Source organism: Molossus molossus, unplaced genomic scaffold (assembly GCF_014108415.1).
Source record: "Molossus molossus isolate mMolMol1 unplaced genomic scaffold, mMolMol1.p scaffold_m16_p_3, whole genome shotgun sequence".
Lineage (NCBI taxonomy): Eukaryota > Metazoa > Chordata > Mammalia > Chiroptera > Molossidae > Molossus > Molossus molossus.
The window spans coordinates 123,365,580-123,381,696 of NW_023425366.1; the positions used below are offsets into that span (position 1 = coordinate 123,365,580).

Here is a 16,117-nt window from a genome sequence, read left to right on the forward strand (position 1 = left end):
GCGCCGACAAACTTCCTGGGAACTACAACTCCCAGTGGCCTTCGCGCCACCCAGGGGGCGGGGCGGGGCGGGCTTGACGTAACCTGTTGGGGAAGGAGTGAGCCTCAGATTTGGTGATCAGGCCTTGCAGACACCATTGTACCGGAGCCGCTCGAGCCTAGCCATGGTGAACCCCATCGTGTACTTCGACATCGCCGTCGATGGCGATCCCTTGGGCCACGTCATCTTCGAGCTGTTTGCAGACAAAGTTCCAAAGATGGCAGAAAACTTTCGTGTTCTGAGCACTGGGGAGAAAGGATTTGGTTATAAAGGTTCCTCCTTTCACAGAATTATTCCGGGATTTATGTGCCAGGGTGGTGACTTCACATGCCACAGTGGCACTAGCGGCAAGTCTATCCACGGGGAGAAATTTGATGATGAGAATTTCATCCTGAAGCACACGGGTCCTGGCATCTTGTCCATGGCAAACGCTGGACCCAACACAAACGGTTCCCAGTCTCATCCGCACTGCCAAGACTGGGTGGTTGGATGGCAAGCACGTGGACTTCGGCCAGGTGAAAGGCGGCATGGATATTGTGACAACCATGGAGGGCTTTGGGTCCAGGAATGGCAAGACCACCAAAAAAGTCACCATTGCTGACTGTGGACAACTCTCATAAATTTGACTTGTGTTTTATCTTAACTACCAGACCATTCCTTCTGTAGCTCAGGAGAGCCACCCCTTCACCCCCATCTGCTTGGAATGTTCTATGCTATTCATGCTCTTGCCGCAGTTAGTTGAGTTCCATATTTTCTTTACTCTTTCCAAGTCTAGCTGGATTGCAGAGTTAAGTTTATGAATATGAAATAAAAACTAAACAATTGTAAAAAAAAAAAAAAAGATTCTGTGATCTGCTGGCACGTTGTTATCATTTTTATTACTAACCGATACCAACCCTAGCTCCTCTCCTGCGGAATCAGAATCTCAGGACCTGATTCTGAGATTTACTTTTTAAAAGCGTGTGTGTGATGCTGATGAACTGCTATGTTCTGGAACTAGCTTAGAGCAAACTTCCCATCAGTCAGACTTTGGATTCAGATCTCAGCTTGGTCACTTGTTAGTGTGTGAATTTAGGCAAATTTCCTAGCCTCTCTATTCTATGCTTCAGTCTACCCACGCTGCAAAATGATAATAATAGCACTTCATAGTTGTGAGAATTTAGTAACTTAGTATATGTGAAGCATTTAGGACAGTGCCTTGTACAAAATAAGCATACAGTAAATAATTAGCTAGTATTCATTCAAAATTCCACAAATATTTTTTACTGATTTATTATTGCATTTATTTATTGCATTTATTATGGACCAGCAGTGTTCTAGGCACTGGACGCAGCAGTGAACAATACCAGATAATACAGGTCCTTGTAGGCCTGTGGATTTAAATCCAGGTGGGTTGGAGAAACCAGCAACAGGGGTTTTAGCAGCACAGGGACTGTTTAACACTTTTTTTTTTTATCTTCACCCCAGGACATTTTTGCATTTATCTTCAGATAGAGCAGGAGGGAGAGAGGGAGGAAGAGAGAGAGAGAAACATCAATGTGAGAGAGATCTCACATTGAGTGGTTGCCACCCACACAACCCCAACTGGGGCTGGGGATAAACTGCAACCAAGGTATGTGCCTTTAGCGGAAACTGAACCCGGGACTTTCTGGTTCCCAGGCAAAAGCTTTAACCGCTGAGCCAAACCGGCCAGGGCTGTTGAACAGTTTTTAAGGTGGTTTCATTCAGCATTTGCTGCATCTCTGGGCCGGTGTTTAGCATTGGAGGCACAATTCTCCCCTGAAGGAAAAGTGGAAATTAGCAGGTTGAGGGGAAAGAAGGGGGCTACTTTAGGTTGAGAAAACAGTACGAACAAAGTCCTGGGGACAGGAAAGCTCAGGGCACATTCAGTTGCTGGTATATTGGAGCTAGAATGTGGCAGGGCCTTTCTACACCTCCTGGCCTGTAAACCCCGTTCTCATTACTCCCTCCCTCGTTCTCTCCAGGTTCCTTTCTCTCCTTTTCTCTCTCTCTACAGATCTGCCTGATTCTGAAATCAACCTCTTTACCTCCCAAAACACAAATGGAATGCAATGAAATTGCTAAGAGAGCCAGAAGTAAAGGGTAAAGCAGGCTGAGTGAGATGATGACTGACATCACTAAACATGAAGAAATGCAAATTCATACTAAAGTAAAGCTACTAATTTTAGGGTGGTTTCCAGTTACTCTCAAGACCCTGATCATTTGCAAAGGAACAATCATATCAAACTCTATTTTTTACTAATCCTTTACTAAATCATTATGAAAAATTTCAATTTAACAGAAAAGGGGCTTTTTAAGTAAACTTTTTATCAAAAAGAAACATAGATGAATGAGATCATAAATACACACACAGCTTGATGAGTTATCACAAAGCAAGGACACCTGTGTAACCAGTGCCTAACTACATCAAGAAACAATATGACCAGATTGCCCCCACCCAAGCTCCCTTCTCATATCCCCCTCTGGTCATTACCCAGCAAGCTTTTTATTTTTTTAATTAATTAATTTTTAAAAGTTTTAATCCTCACCTGAGGATATTTTTCCATTGACTTTTTTTGTAGATAGAGTGGGAGGGAGGGAGAGAGAGAGGAAACATCAATGTGAAAGAGATACATCGATTGATTTGCCTCCCACACAACCCTGACTGGGGCTGGGGAACAAACCTATAACTGAGGCACGTGTCCTTGATAGGGAATTGAACTTGAAACTATTTGGTCCATGGGCTGATGCTCTAACCAGTGAGCAAAACTGACCAGGGCAATTAATTAATTTATTTATCCTCACTTGAGGACATGCTTAGAGAAAGGAAGGGAGAGAGAGAGAAAAACGTTGAGAGAGAAACATCAATCAATTGCCTTTGATATGTGCCCCGACTGAAATTGAACTGATAACCTTTTGGTGCACGGGACAACACTCAACCAACTGAGCCACTCTGGCTGGGCCCAGTAAGCTTTTTAAATATTTTTTATCATGAAATATTTCAAATATAGAGACAAGAAGAAAGGCTATTTTAATCAACATGGATGTACTCATAATCCACTTGGGATGGTCAAAATTTAGTATGATACCACACTTGCTGCAGCTCATATAAAAAAAAATTAAAAATACACTTGGGACATCCTAGGTAAATGGTCATAATGAATAAGGTTCACTGTATATCCATCCACAAATATCTTAAAGCACCCAGCATGTACTATACCCTTTCACAAGATGATCTCTCTTTATTTCAAAACAATACATGTACATGGTTACAAAATACAAATGATACAAAAGAATATACAGGGGGAAAAAATCTCCTTTCCACCCTTGACCTCCAGTTCCTCAGCTTCTCTCCCCAGAGGCCAACACAATTACCAGCTTATAGTGTAATCTTCCAGATGTCTCTATAAATATAGGTACATAAAATGATATAGATATATGTGTGTGTGTATATATATGTACACACATATATATGTATATATATATGGATTAGTGGAACCTTGGTTCTAGAACTTAATTCGTTTTTGAAGGCTGCTCGAAAACTGAAGCATTTGTTTCCCATTAGAAATAATGTAGATTGAATTAATCTGTCCCAGACCCTCAAATGATTTCTTTTTTTTTAAATGTTTGTTTATGTATGTATGTATTTATTTATTTATCCTCACCCTAGGACATTTTTCCTTTTTTTTTTTTAATCCTCACCCGAGGATATTTTTCCATTTTTTGTACAGATAGAATGGGAGGGAGAGAGAGGAAGGGAGAGAGAGTGAGAAACATCGACGTGAAGGGACACATCGAGTGGCTGCCACCCGCACGACCAACCAGGGCCGGGGACAAACTGCAACCGAAGTACGTGCCCTTAGCGGGAACCGAACCCGAGTCTCTCTGGACCGCAGGCCAACGCTCTAACCGCTGAGCCAAACTGGCCAGGGCCATTTTTCCATTTTTTATTCACATAGAGTGGGAGGGAGAGAGAGAGAGAAACATCAACGTGAAAGGGACACATCGAGAGGCTGCCACCCACACGACCAACCAGGGTGGGGACAAACTGCAACTGAGATGCACCCTTAGCGGAACCGAACCCAGGTCTCTCTGGACCTCAGGCTGACGCTCTAACCGCTCAGCCAAACCAGCCAGGGCTCAAATGATTTCTTGTTTTAACCTTTCTTACATGCAGTGCCTGTCTAATGTACTGTTTAATCTACAAATAAACACTTTAAAAACAAAAAGGACGTGAAATGTAAATAAAAATTTAACAAAAAGGAAATGAAATGTACAGAAAAAAGTGAAAATTTAATAATAATAATAAGTGGCAACAAAAGCAAAAAAAAAAAAAAAAATTCACAGTAGAATATGCCGAGACATTAACAGCAATAACCTGACTCATCCTGGCACATTCTCCTTTGTCACCTGAGACGTGTGACCGATCATACAGGTCTCAGCATGAAAGGGTTGTCGGGTTAAGAAGTGAATTGTTCAAGATGGGAGACATTTGAGAACTGAGGTTTGACTATATATGTATATACATAATATATACAGATATATACAGATTTTATAGCTAAGAATATATCCCCTCTTATCCACAGGGGATACGTTGACCCCCATTGGATGCCTGAAATCAATAGTACTGAACCATACACACACACACACACACACAGATACCTATGATATAATTAGGCACAGTAAGAGATGCACAACAGTAACTAATAAGTAGAACAATCATAACATTATGTTGTAATAAAAGTTATGTGAATGTGCTGTTTCTCTCTCAAAATCTTATTGTACTGTGCTACCCTTTATTCTTGTGATGATGTGACATGATACTGCACCTAAGTGATGAGATGGAGTGAATGGCCTTAGGCTGCTGTGAGGATTACTGGAACATAACCACTGCGGTAGACAGTGGATCTGATAACCTACTTGGCTACTGACTAACGAGGTAGTACATACAATGTAGATACTTTTGGGTGGACAGAACAGGACAGCACAAGATTTGACCACACCACTCAGAACAGCGTGTAATCTAAAACTTATTGTTTTAACCGTCTGGCTCAGCTGTTAGTGTCGGCCTGCAGACCAAAGAGTTGCAGGTTCGATTCTGGTGAAGGGCATGTGCCTTGGTTGCGGTTCAGTCCCTGGCCCTGGTTGGGGTCGTGCAGGAGGCAACCAGTCGACGTGTCTCTCCCACATTGATGCTTCTCTCTCTCACCCTCCCTTCCTCCCTCCCTCTCTATCCGAAGATAAATGAAAAAATATCCTTGGGTGAGGATTAAAACAAAACAAAACTAAAACCTTAGTTTTTATTTCTGGAATTTTTCCATTTAATATTTTTGGACCAGAGTTGACTGGGTAACTGAAACTGAATGAGGGGGCACACTACTGTTTATAGATATCCAAAATAAGATATACTATATATAGTCCTGGCCCGAGTGCTAAGGGTTAGAGTGTTGGCCCTTGGACCAAAGGGTCAAGGCTTTGATTCCCAGTCAAGGGCACACACCTAGGTTGCAGGTTCAATCCCTGGTCCCAGTTGTGGCATGTGCAGTAGGCAACCAATTGATGTGTCTCTCTCACATGGATGTTTTTCTCTCCTCCTCCCTCCCTCCCTTCTGCTCTCTCTAAAAAAAAAAAAAAAAAATCAATAGAAAAAAACATCCTCAGGTGAGGATTAACAAAAACAAAAAGACATACTATATACAGATATTTGATACATATCTATATTTATCCTTATCTATATAATATTATACATACCTATGTCCTTTTATGTATTTATATCTATATTTAGAGACAGATACATCAATATCTATCTATCTATCGACATAGAATATATTGACTACCCCACCCTTTTTCTTACACAAATCGTAACATACTCTGTGCTCTTCTGCTCTTATTTTATTGGTCATATATCTTACAATGCATTCTATAATGCATATGGATCTATTGCATTCTTGTACTATTGTACAAGACTATTGTACCATTATATCAGGAACCATAAAATGTAACCCATCAGATTCCAACTGATGAATTCCTCTTTTAAATCTTTACAGCAGGCCCTGGCCTGGTAGTTCAGTAGGTTAGAGCATTGTCCCAATGCATCAAGGTGGTGGGTTCGATCCCCACTCAGAGCACATACAGGAATCAACCAATGAACGCATAAATAAGTGGAACAACAAAATTGGGAATGTTTCTTTCTCTCTCTCCTCCTTCCTCTCTCTGTCTAAAATCAATGAATAAGAATAAATACATAAATATATCTTTACAACATAAAGATACCTGTAAGGCAGGTATTATTGTCCCAGCATTAGAGAAAAGGATGTTGATATCCTGAGAGGTCAAGTGACCTGCCTAAGTTTACATCGCTAGCCTGTATTCCAATCAGACATTATTATACAGCCATGTTGATTATTGAGAGCTTTGCTCTTCTAGAACTACGCCCTAACAATTTTTGAGTTGACACAACTTGGTCTTGTCCGTAGGATGGATGGGAATGAGGGCAGCAAAGTAAAGAAAACCTGAGAATTTATTTCTTTATAAGAATAAGTAGGCTGTGTAACTGGAGCCAAGCAGACAATGGGTGTGTGTGTGTGTGTGTGTGTGTGTGTGTGTGTGTGTTAGAACTATAAACACCTTTATTACATGAGCTAAAATAGGAAGGAAGAGGGTTTATTGCCTCTCTGGGCCTTGACCTTCTTCCGCAGCTAGAACTCCAGCTCTTTGCCCTCCAGCATGTGGCCATCTGCACGGCCTCATCTCCAGCGACGCTGGCAAGAAGCTCGACCTGCCGGATCGGCTCCTCTAAGAGACTGCTGATTTTGGCATTCTTTCTGCTTTCATCATTACTTCTGAATTTTCTTTGATCATTTTTTGTTTAAAATCTCTTCTTCCTCAGGGGTTGGCTTGGCCCGTCTTGCAGCCCAGAGGCAGCGCCCAGCGGGACTCTGCTACAGACTTGCGGTGTGCTGCCGGTGAGCCCGAGGCAGTTCTCTGCCAGGGTCTTGGTGCGCCCAGGTGGTGGTTGGATGCACTGTAGGCAAGGTCAGTAATCAACACTCAGAGCCCCGGGAGAAGTTGCCCATGTCCTGCCTCAAGGCTCCTCGCTTATTGCCTCCTGCACTTGGACTGAGAGTGTGCGGGGTGGGGGTGAGGGGCAATGTCAGTGCTGGCGGCAGGGCGCCCCAACTCATATTTTGGCTTCTTGTGGTGGGGCTTTCTCTTGCGTCCTGTCTTGCGGTGCTTGTGCCAGTTGTTCCGAGAGATGCCCATGGCACGGCACTGGCTGGAAAAAACAGAACACAGGTGTTTTTAATGGGAGAATGTAGTTAATGCCTAGATTGTCACGGGGTCCCTAATGGTCCCAGAGCAGGAAGCACACCCTGGCGGAGCTTTGGTCAGTCTGGTGTCTCCAGTTCCTGTGGGCGTCACAACGCGCCCAGCAGGGTTCCTCTCTGCCTGTAAGAAGCAACCAACACGCAGCGAGGGGACAGCCATTACTGGCATTTGAAGAACAATGCCTTTATGCATTTGAAACTCGTGACAGACTTTAGGTAGGCAGGAAAGGCAGCTATTACTAACCTCCTTTTATAGTTGAGGAAACCAAGACTCTGGAAGGGCAGGTGATGACTGAGCTAGTCACAGAGTGAGGCCCCGAAACGAGGTCCTCTAATTTAGAGGCCACAAAGGATTTTTCTGAGTGTATAGTTTTATTTTCTAATGTTGACCATAGCGGGATACACTATAATAGTGGAAGGGCCGAGAGGAGCAGAGAATGGAGCGTGGGGAAGAGAAGTAGGTAGCATCAGCACTCTTCTCTGGGACTAACTCCTACTACCATGCTCTCCCTTATTCACTTATTCTAGCTACTGAGGTCTCAGCTTTGGAAGATCCAATGCCTCATTTAAAACATAAATATCTTGAAACACTTTATAAAAGTCATAGATAATACAACTTCTGACACACACTATTTTATTTTATTTTCTGTGTGTTTCGTTTCCCCAAATTTCCCTGAGCTCCATGAAGACAGGGATAATATCTTTTTATACAACTTAGTATCCCCCTCAATGCATTTCACATAGTATGTTTTCAATAATGTGTTCTTTTTCTTGTTGTTATTGAAAGACAATAAACATACAGCTAAGTACACCAATTGGTTTTTTTTTAATCCTCACCAGAGGATATTTTTCTGTTATCTTCAGATAGAGTGGGAGGGAGAGAGAGAGAAACATTGATGTGAGAGGGACATATCAACTGGTTGCTTCCTGCACTACTCTGACCAGGGCCGGGGACGAACTGTAACCTAGGTACGTACCCTTGGCTGGAATCGAACCTGTGACTCATTGGTCTGCGGCCCGATGCTCTACCACCAAGCCAAACCGGCTTGCATTTTTTGTTCAGATAGAGTGGGAGGGAGAGAGAGAGAGAAACATCAACGTGAAAGGGACACATCGAATGGCTGCCACCCGCACGACCAACCAGGGCCGGGGACAAACTGCAACCGAGACACGCGCCCCTTGCGGGAACCGAACCCGGGTCTCTCTGGACCGCAGGCCGATGCTCTAACTGCTGAGCCAAACCGGCCAGGGCCCAATCGGGTTTTTAAAAATATGTTTTTTATTGATTTTTTTTAGAGAGAGAGAGAAACATGTATGTGAGAGAGAAACATCCATCAGATGCCTCCTGCATGCCCCCTACTGTTGATCGAGCCTGAAACCTGAATCGAACCAGCAATCTTTTTGTGCATGGGACAACGCCCGACCAACTGAGCCACACTGGCCAGGGCTGTTTTGCCTGTTCTTGAGCTTCATATAAATAGAATTATAAGGCATGTCTTTTTTAATGTGTCTGGCTTGTTTCACAAGCCTATGACATTCATCTATTTGTTACATGTTCTTGTGGTTTTCTTTTTTGATTGCTGAATGGTCTTCAATTGTGTGACTTTGCTGCAATATATTAATTCTTTTGATTTGGATTATTTCTAGTCTGGGGTTATTATGAATCAAGCTTCTATCAATAGTTTTTTTTTACAAGTGTTTTGTGGCCATGAATACTTATCCTCTTGGGTGGGATAAGTGGACCATAGGGTAAGTACATCTTTTTTTTTTTATCCTCACCCGAGGATATTTTTCCATTTTTTGTTCAGATAGAGTGGGAGGGAGAGAGAGAGAAACACCGATGTGAAAGGGACACATCGGTGGTTGCCACCCGCACGACCCAACCAGGGCCGGGGACAAACTGCAACTGAGGCACATGCCTTTAGTGGGAACCAAACCCAGGTCTCTCTGGACTGCAGGCTGACGCTCTAACCGCTGAGCCAAACCGGCCAGGGCAGGGTAAGCGCATCTTTAGCTTCAGTAAATACTGCCATGCTCTAAGTGCATTTATAAAAGAGAAAAATGATTTTTTAATTAAAAAATATATTTAACTATGTAAATGCTGAGACATGATTTCCCTAGAAGATACAAAGAAGTCAGAGATTTTTACCTACTTGTAATGACATAGTTTGGATTTATAAGAAGACAATCATAATATTAAAAAATGTTAGACTTTTTTCTTTATATTTGCCATTTTGAAATAGATATGTTTATACAGGGTGAGGCAAAAGTAGGTTTACAGTTGTTCATATGGAAAATAATTCAATGATTAATAAATAATAATATGAGAATAAACTGTTTCCCATACTCACAACTGTAAACCTACTTTGCCCCACTCTGTATATATACTTAGCATTTTTTTTTTTTATCCTCACCTGAGAACATTTTTTGCATTTATCTTCAGATAGAGCTGGAGGGAGAGAGGGGGGAAGAGAGAGAGAGAGAGAAACATTGACATGACAGAGACACATCGAGTAGTCGCCACCCACATGACCCCAGTTGGGGCCGGGGACAAACCGCAACCGAGGTACATGCCCTTAGTGGGAACTGCACCCGGGACTGTCTGGTCCGCGGGCCGAGGCTCTAACAACTGAGCCAAACTGCCTAAACCAAACTTAGCATTTTTATATACAGTAGTCTCCTCTTATCCATGGTTTCACTTTCCATGATTTCTGTTACCTGTGGTCAACCCTGCTCCAAATATTAAGTAGAAAATTCCAGAAATAAACAATTCTAGGTTTTAAATTGAGTGCCATTTCTGCATAGCATGGTGAGATCTCACGCCGTCCCGCTCCATTCCGTGGGAACTTGAATCACGCCTTTGTGCAGGGGCGCCACGCTGTGTGTGCTCCCTGCCCACAGCCACTGGGTAGCCGTCTTGGTCAGCAGATCGACTGTCAAGAATGCAGAGCTTGGGTTTGTGATCCTTATTTTACTTAATCATGGCCCCAACGTGCGAGAGCGGTGATGCTGGTGAGTCAGACCTGCCACAGAGAAGCCATGACATGATTCCTTTGAATGAAAAGGTAGGTACAGCATAATAAGATATACTGAGACAGACCACATTCATATAACTTTTATTATAGTATATTGTTATAATTCTTTTATTTCCTTATTAGTTGTTAATCTCTTTCTGAGCTTAATTTATAAATTAAACTGATCATAGGTGTATGCATGGGAGAAAAACATCATATATGTAGGGTTCCGTATTCTCCACAGTTTCGGGCATCCAGCGGGAGGCCTGGGAAGTATCCCCTGTGGTAAGGGGACAACCGATTACTCAGGATCACAATGAACGAGGCAGCTACAATGCAGCCAGCACACAATGGGCTTTGCATGGGTGTTGCCATCAGTGAGGGATTTGCCACATGTAAGCAGCTCTTGGTAAAGATCCCAACAAATCAAACACAGTTTTCTTTTTTTTAAAATCCTCATCCAAGGATATTTTCCTATTTATCTTCAGACAGAATGGGAGGGAGAGAGAGGGAGAGAATCGGAGAGAGAGAGAAGCATCGACATGAGAGGGACACACTGTCTAGTTGTCTCCTGCATGACCCCAACCAGGGCCAGGGACGAACCATGACTGAGGTATGTGCCCTTGGCTGGAATCGAACTCGCGAGTCATTGGTCCGCGGGCCAAAGCTCTACCGCTGAGCCAAACCTACCAGGGCTTAACCACACTTTTCCTTCAGTGTACATCATAGTTGAATTCCTGGAAAACTCAGTATATGTTAAAACCAAGCAAGATATGCTTTGAGCCCTGGCCGGTTTGGCTCAGCGGTTAGAGCGTCGGCCTGCGGTCCAGGGAGACCCGGGTTCGGTTCCCACTAAGGGCACGTGCCTCAGTTGCGGTTTGTCCCCGGCCCTGGTTGGTCATGCGGGTGGCAGCCACTCCATGTGTCCCTTTCACATCGATGCTTCTCTCTCTCTCTCTCCCTCCCACTCTATCTGAACAAAAAATGGAAAAATGTCGTCCTCGGGTGAAGATAAAAAAAAAAAATTTAAGATATGCTTTGAGCTCGTGCATAAAATGAAGTTAGATTCTTGACATTGTTAGATGTCTGAGGGGGACACTGAAAAGCTACACAGGCATAGGAAAATTACTCTTTCTAAAGGATAATGCACATGGCGGAATGGCTTGGCCCTCACCCTCCAAGGGCACTGCCCATTCACAGTGAGAGTCAAAACACCCACGGACTTCCAAAATGGCCATGGGGGGCAGTGTCTCCCCATTGAGAATCACTCTTTAAGACCTGTTCTGTCCAATACAGTAAACAATAGTGTGGCTTATTATATTCAACTTAACTAATTAATATTAAATAAAATTAAAAGTTCCATTTCTCAGTTATTTCAAGTGCTTAAAATCCACATGTAGCAAAACTCCCCGCAGAGAAAAGGACTGATCCAGATGGTCTCACTAGTTAATTCTACAACTAATTATAGAAGAATTTACACCAGTTCTTCACAACCTCTTCCCAAAACTAGGAGAGGGCATACTCCTCACTTGTTCAGCAAGGCCCGTATCACCCTGATACCAAAGCCAGACAAAAACGACACAAGAAAACTACAGACCAATATCTCTTATACATATAGACACAAAAATCCTCAACAAAATAGTAGAAAATTTAATACATAGACTATGGCCAAGTGGGATTTATTAGGAATGCAAAATAGGTTTAAATATGAAAATGAATTAATGTAATACATCATACCAATAGAATAAAGAACAAAAACCACATGACTACCTCAATAGATGCAAAAAAACAAAACAAAACAAAACCCACCCCCAAACCCCAAAACAAACAAAAAAATCGACATCTAAAACCCCTTCATGATAAAACCACATAACAAACCTGGATTAGAAGGGAACTTCCTCAATATGATAAAGGGCATCTACAAAAACCCCACAGCTAACACCATCTTTAATGACAAAAGACTGAAAGCTTTTCCCCTGAGGGCAGTAACAGGACAAGAATGTCCACCTTGTCACTTCTATTCAATGCTGTGCTGGATGTTCTAGCCAGGGCAATTGGGCAAGAAAGTGAAATAAAAGGCATCCAGATTAGAAAGTTCTGCAGAGGACATAATCTTGATATTCTATAAAAACCTATTTGAGCCCTGGCCCGTCTGGCTCAGTGGTCGGAGAGTCAGCCTACGGACTGAAGGGTCTCAGGTTGGATTCCCAGTCAAGGGCACATACCTGGGTTGCAGGTTCAATACCAGCCCTGGTCAGGGTTGTGCGGGAGGCAGCCAATTGATGTGTCGTTCTCATATTGATGTTTACCTCTCTTTTTCTCTCCCTCCCTTCCATTCTATCTAAAACTTAATGGAAAAATATCCTCGGGTGAGGATTAACGCACACACAAAAGAACAAAACCCTATTTGAACAAATAACAAGTTAAGAAAAGTTGGAGGGTAAAATATCAGCAGACAAAAATCAATTGTATTTTTATACACTTGTAATGAACAATCCAAAAATGAAATCAAGAAAAGCAATTGCCAGGCATTTCAAAGTGATGAAAAGCAAGGACCTATAACAAAGATTATTCTACCCAGCAAAGCTATCATTTAGAATCAAAGGACAAAGAGTTTCCCAGACAAGAAAAAGCTAGCCCTGGCCAGTTTTGCTCGATGGTTAGAGCGTCAGCCTGCGGTCCAGAGAGACCTGGGTTCGGTTCCCGCTAAGGGCACGTACCTCGGTTGCAGTTTGTCCCCGGCCCTGGTTGGTCGTGCGGGTGGCAGCCACTCGATGTGTCCCTTTCACGTCGATGTTTCTCTCTCTCCCTCCCACTCTATCTGAACAAAAAAAAGGAAAAAATGTCCTCGGGTGAGGATTAAAAAAAAGCTAAAGAAGGTCATCATCACCAAACCAGTATTACAAGAAATGTTAAGAGGACTTCTTTTTTTTTTATTTTTTTCATTTTTATCCTCACCCGAGGACATTTTTCCATCTTTTGCACAGATGGAGTAGGAGGGAGAGAGAGGAAGAGAGAGAAACATCGACGTGAAAGGGACACATCGAGTGGCTGCCACCCGCACGACCAACCAGGGCCGGGGACAAACTGCAACCGAGGTACATGCCCTTAGCGGGAATTGAACCCGGGTCTCTCCGGACCGCAGGCCAATGCTCTAACCGCTGAGCCAAACCGGCCAGGGCTAAGAGGACTTCTTTAAGAAGAAGAAAAAAATATGAATAATAAAGTATCAACAATGACAAAGCTATCTGCAATTACTTTAAATGCAAATGGACATAGGGTGGCTGAATGGATAAGAAAACAAGATCGGCCCTGGCCAGCTTGGCTAAGTGGTTAGAGCATCAGCCCATGTACCAGAGAGTTCCGGGTTCGGTTCCTGCTAAGGGCACGTATCTCGGTTGCAGTTTGTCCCCATCCCTATGGGGTTGTGTGGGTGGCAGCCAGTCGATGTCTCTCTCTCTCTCTCTCTCTCTCCCTCTTCTTCCCGCTCTATCTGAAGATAAATGCAAAAATGTCCTCGGGTGAGGATGAAAAAAAGAAAACAAGATCCTTACATATGCTGTCTACATGAGATTCCCTTTGGAAAGACACACAGACTGAAAGTACAGGGATAGAAAAAGATATTTTGTGATAAAGAGACAAACAAGCAAAAAAGCTGGAGTAGCAACACTTATAGCAGACAAAATAGACTTTAAAACAAAGGCTATAACAAGAGACCAAGAGGGATCCAGCAATTCCACTTCTGGGTATTTATCCAAAGAAACCCAAAACACTGATTCAAAAAGACATATGCATCATATGTTCATTACAGCATTATTTATATTAGCCAAGATTTGGAAGCAAATTAAGTGTCCAGCAATAGATGAAGGGATAGAGAAGAAGTGGTATATATTCATACAGTGGGAGATATTGCTGAGCCATAAAAGGGAATGAAGTCTTGCCAACTGCAATGATGTGGATGGACCTAGAAGGTATTATGCTGAGTAAAATAAGTCAGACAGAGAACAATAAATACCATATGGTTTCATATTTATGTGGAATCTAAAAAATAAAATAAGTGAACAAACAAAACAGAAACAAACTCATAAATGCAGAGAACATTTTTTAAAGATTTTTTAAATTGATTTTTAGAGAGAGTGGAAGGGAGAGTAGGGAAATGCACAGTGTTATTCCTTTTGAGTTGCACTTTCCACAGCCTTAATTTAGCTTCAAATAATTTCACATTTGAAAGCAGGGAGCTGAGAAGCTGGTTGGGGCCCTGCAGCTTGATGTTCAGCTCTGAGAGGTACTTGGTAATATCCACCATGAACACTAAATCACACAGCCACTTGCTATCATTGAGTTCCCTGACAGGTTTTCCTTTCATCTCCACGAACAGCTTGACTTCATTCCCCCAGTTCGTAAAACCTCATGAGCATGTTCTTGCGACTCAGCCGCCGCACTTCACAGTGATAAACAAGATCACTGTGCCGAGTCAAGCTCATTCAGTAATTCCTTGAACCGGTGGCTGTTAAAACCTCTGCTTTTGACAAAATTTATGCATGACACTACTCTTGACATCACATTGTTGAGCTGCAACAACTGTGCACAGAGATTTTCTTTTTTTAAGTTTTGGTTTCTATGTAAAACCCGATGACTTCTTTTTTTTTAAATTCTCACCCGAGGACATTTTTGCATTTATCTTCAGATAGAGTGGAAGGGAGAGAGGGAAGAAGAGAGAGAGAGACACATTGATGTGAAAGAGACACATCGATTGGTTGCCACCCACACAACCCCAACCAGGGCGGGGGACAAACTGCAACCGAGGAACGTGCCCTTAGCAGGAACTGAACCTGGGTCTGGTCCGTGGGCCAACATTCTAACCTCTGAGCCAAACTGGCCAGGGCATGATGTCTTTTTTTAATTTTAATTTTTTTTTTTATTTTTTAAAATATTTTTTCTTTATTGATTTTAGAGAGAGAAAAAAAAAGGAGAGAGAGATGGAAACATCGATGAGAGAGAACATGGATCGCCGCCTCTTGCATGCCCCCCACTGGGGATCAGGCCCACAACCTGGGCATGTGCCCCAACCGGGAATTGAACCAGCAACCTCTTGGTGCATGGGTTGACGTTCCACCACTGAGCCATACCAGCTGGGCGAGACTTTCTTGATGTATGATGCAGTGGCATATAATTAAATCACTTGGATCAAGAGTGAGAAAAAACTTGAGCTAACATTTGAAAAGTTAAGTGGCCTTACTACAGGTGGCGCTCCAGCCAGGGTTGGCTGGCAAAAAGGATTAATTGCATTTGTCAAGAAATAATTGAATCAATGTGAAAGCAAAACATCGATTAGCTGCCTCTGCAAAATTTTCATTGATGAACAGGTCTCACCCTGGCCGGTTTGGCTCAGCGGTTAGAGCGTCCACCCATGGACCAAAGAATCTTGGGTTCGATTCTGATCAAGGACACGTACCTTGGTTGCAGTTCGGCCCCTGGCTCTGGTTGGGATCGTGAGGGGGGCAACCAATTGATGTGTCTCACATGGCTGTTTCTCTCTCTCTCTCTCTCCCCCTCCCACTCTATCTGAAGATAAATGGAAAAATATCTTCAGGTGAGGATTTAAAAACAAACAAACAAACAAACAAACAAGTCTCTCCAACAAGGCCTCACCTCTTACAGTGCCGCACGGTTTCCGGTGAGAGCAGTTCCTCTCGCATGTCAAACTCTGCAATTATCCCAAGAACGAAAATGGCC

General features: G+C 42.8%; 1 pseudogene; it reads left to right on the top strand.

The window, feature by feature from the left end:
* The first annotated feature begins 109 nt into the window (after window positions 1–109).
* On the top strand, window positions 110–777 carry LOC118642337 (annotated as a pseudogene).
* Window positions 778–16,117: the final 15,340 nt, after the last annotated feature.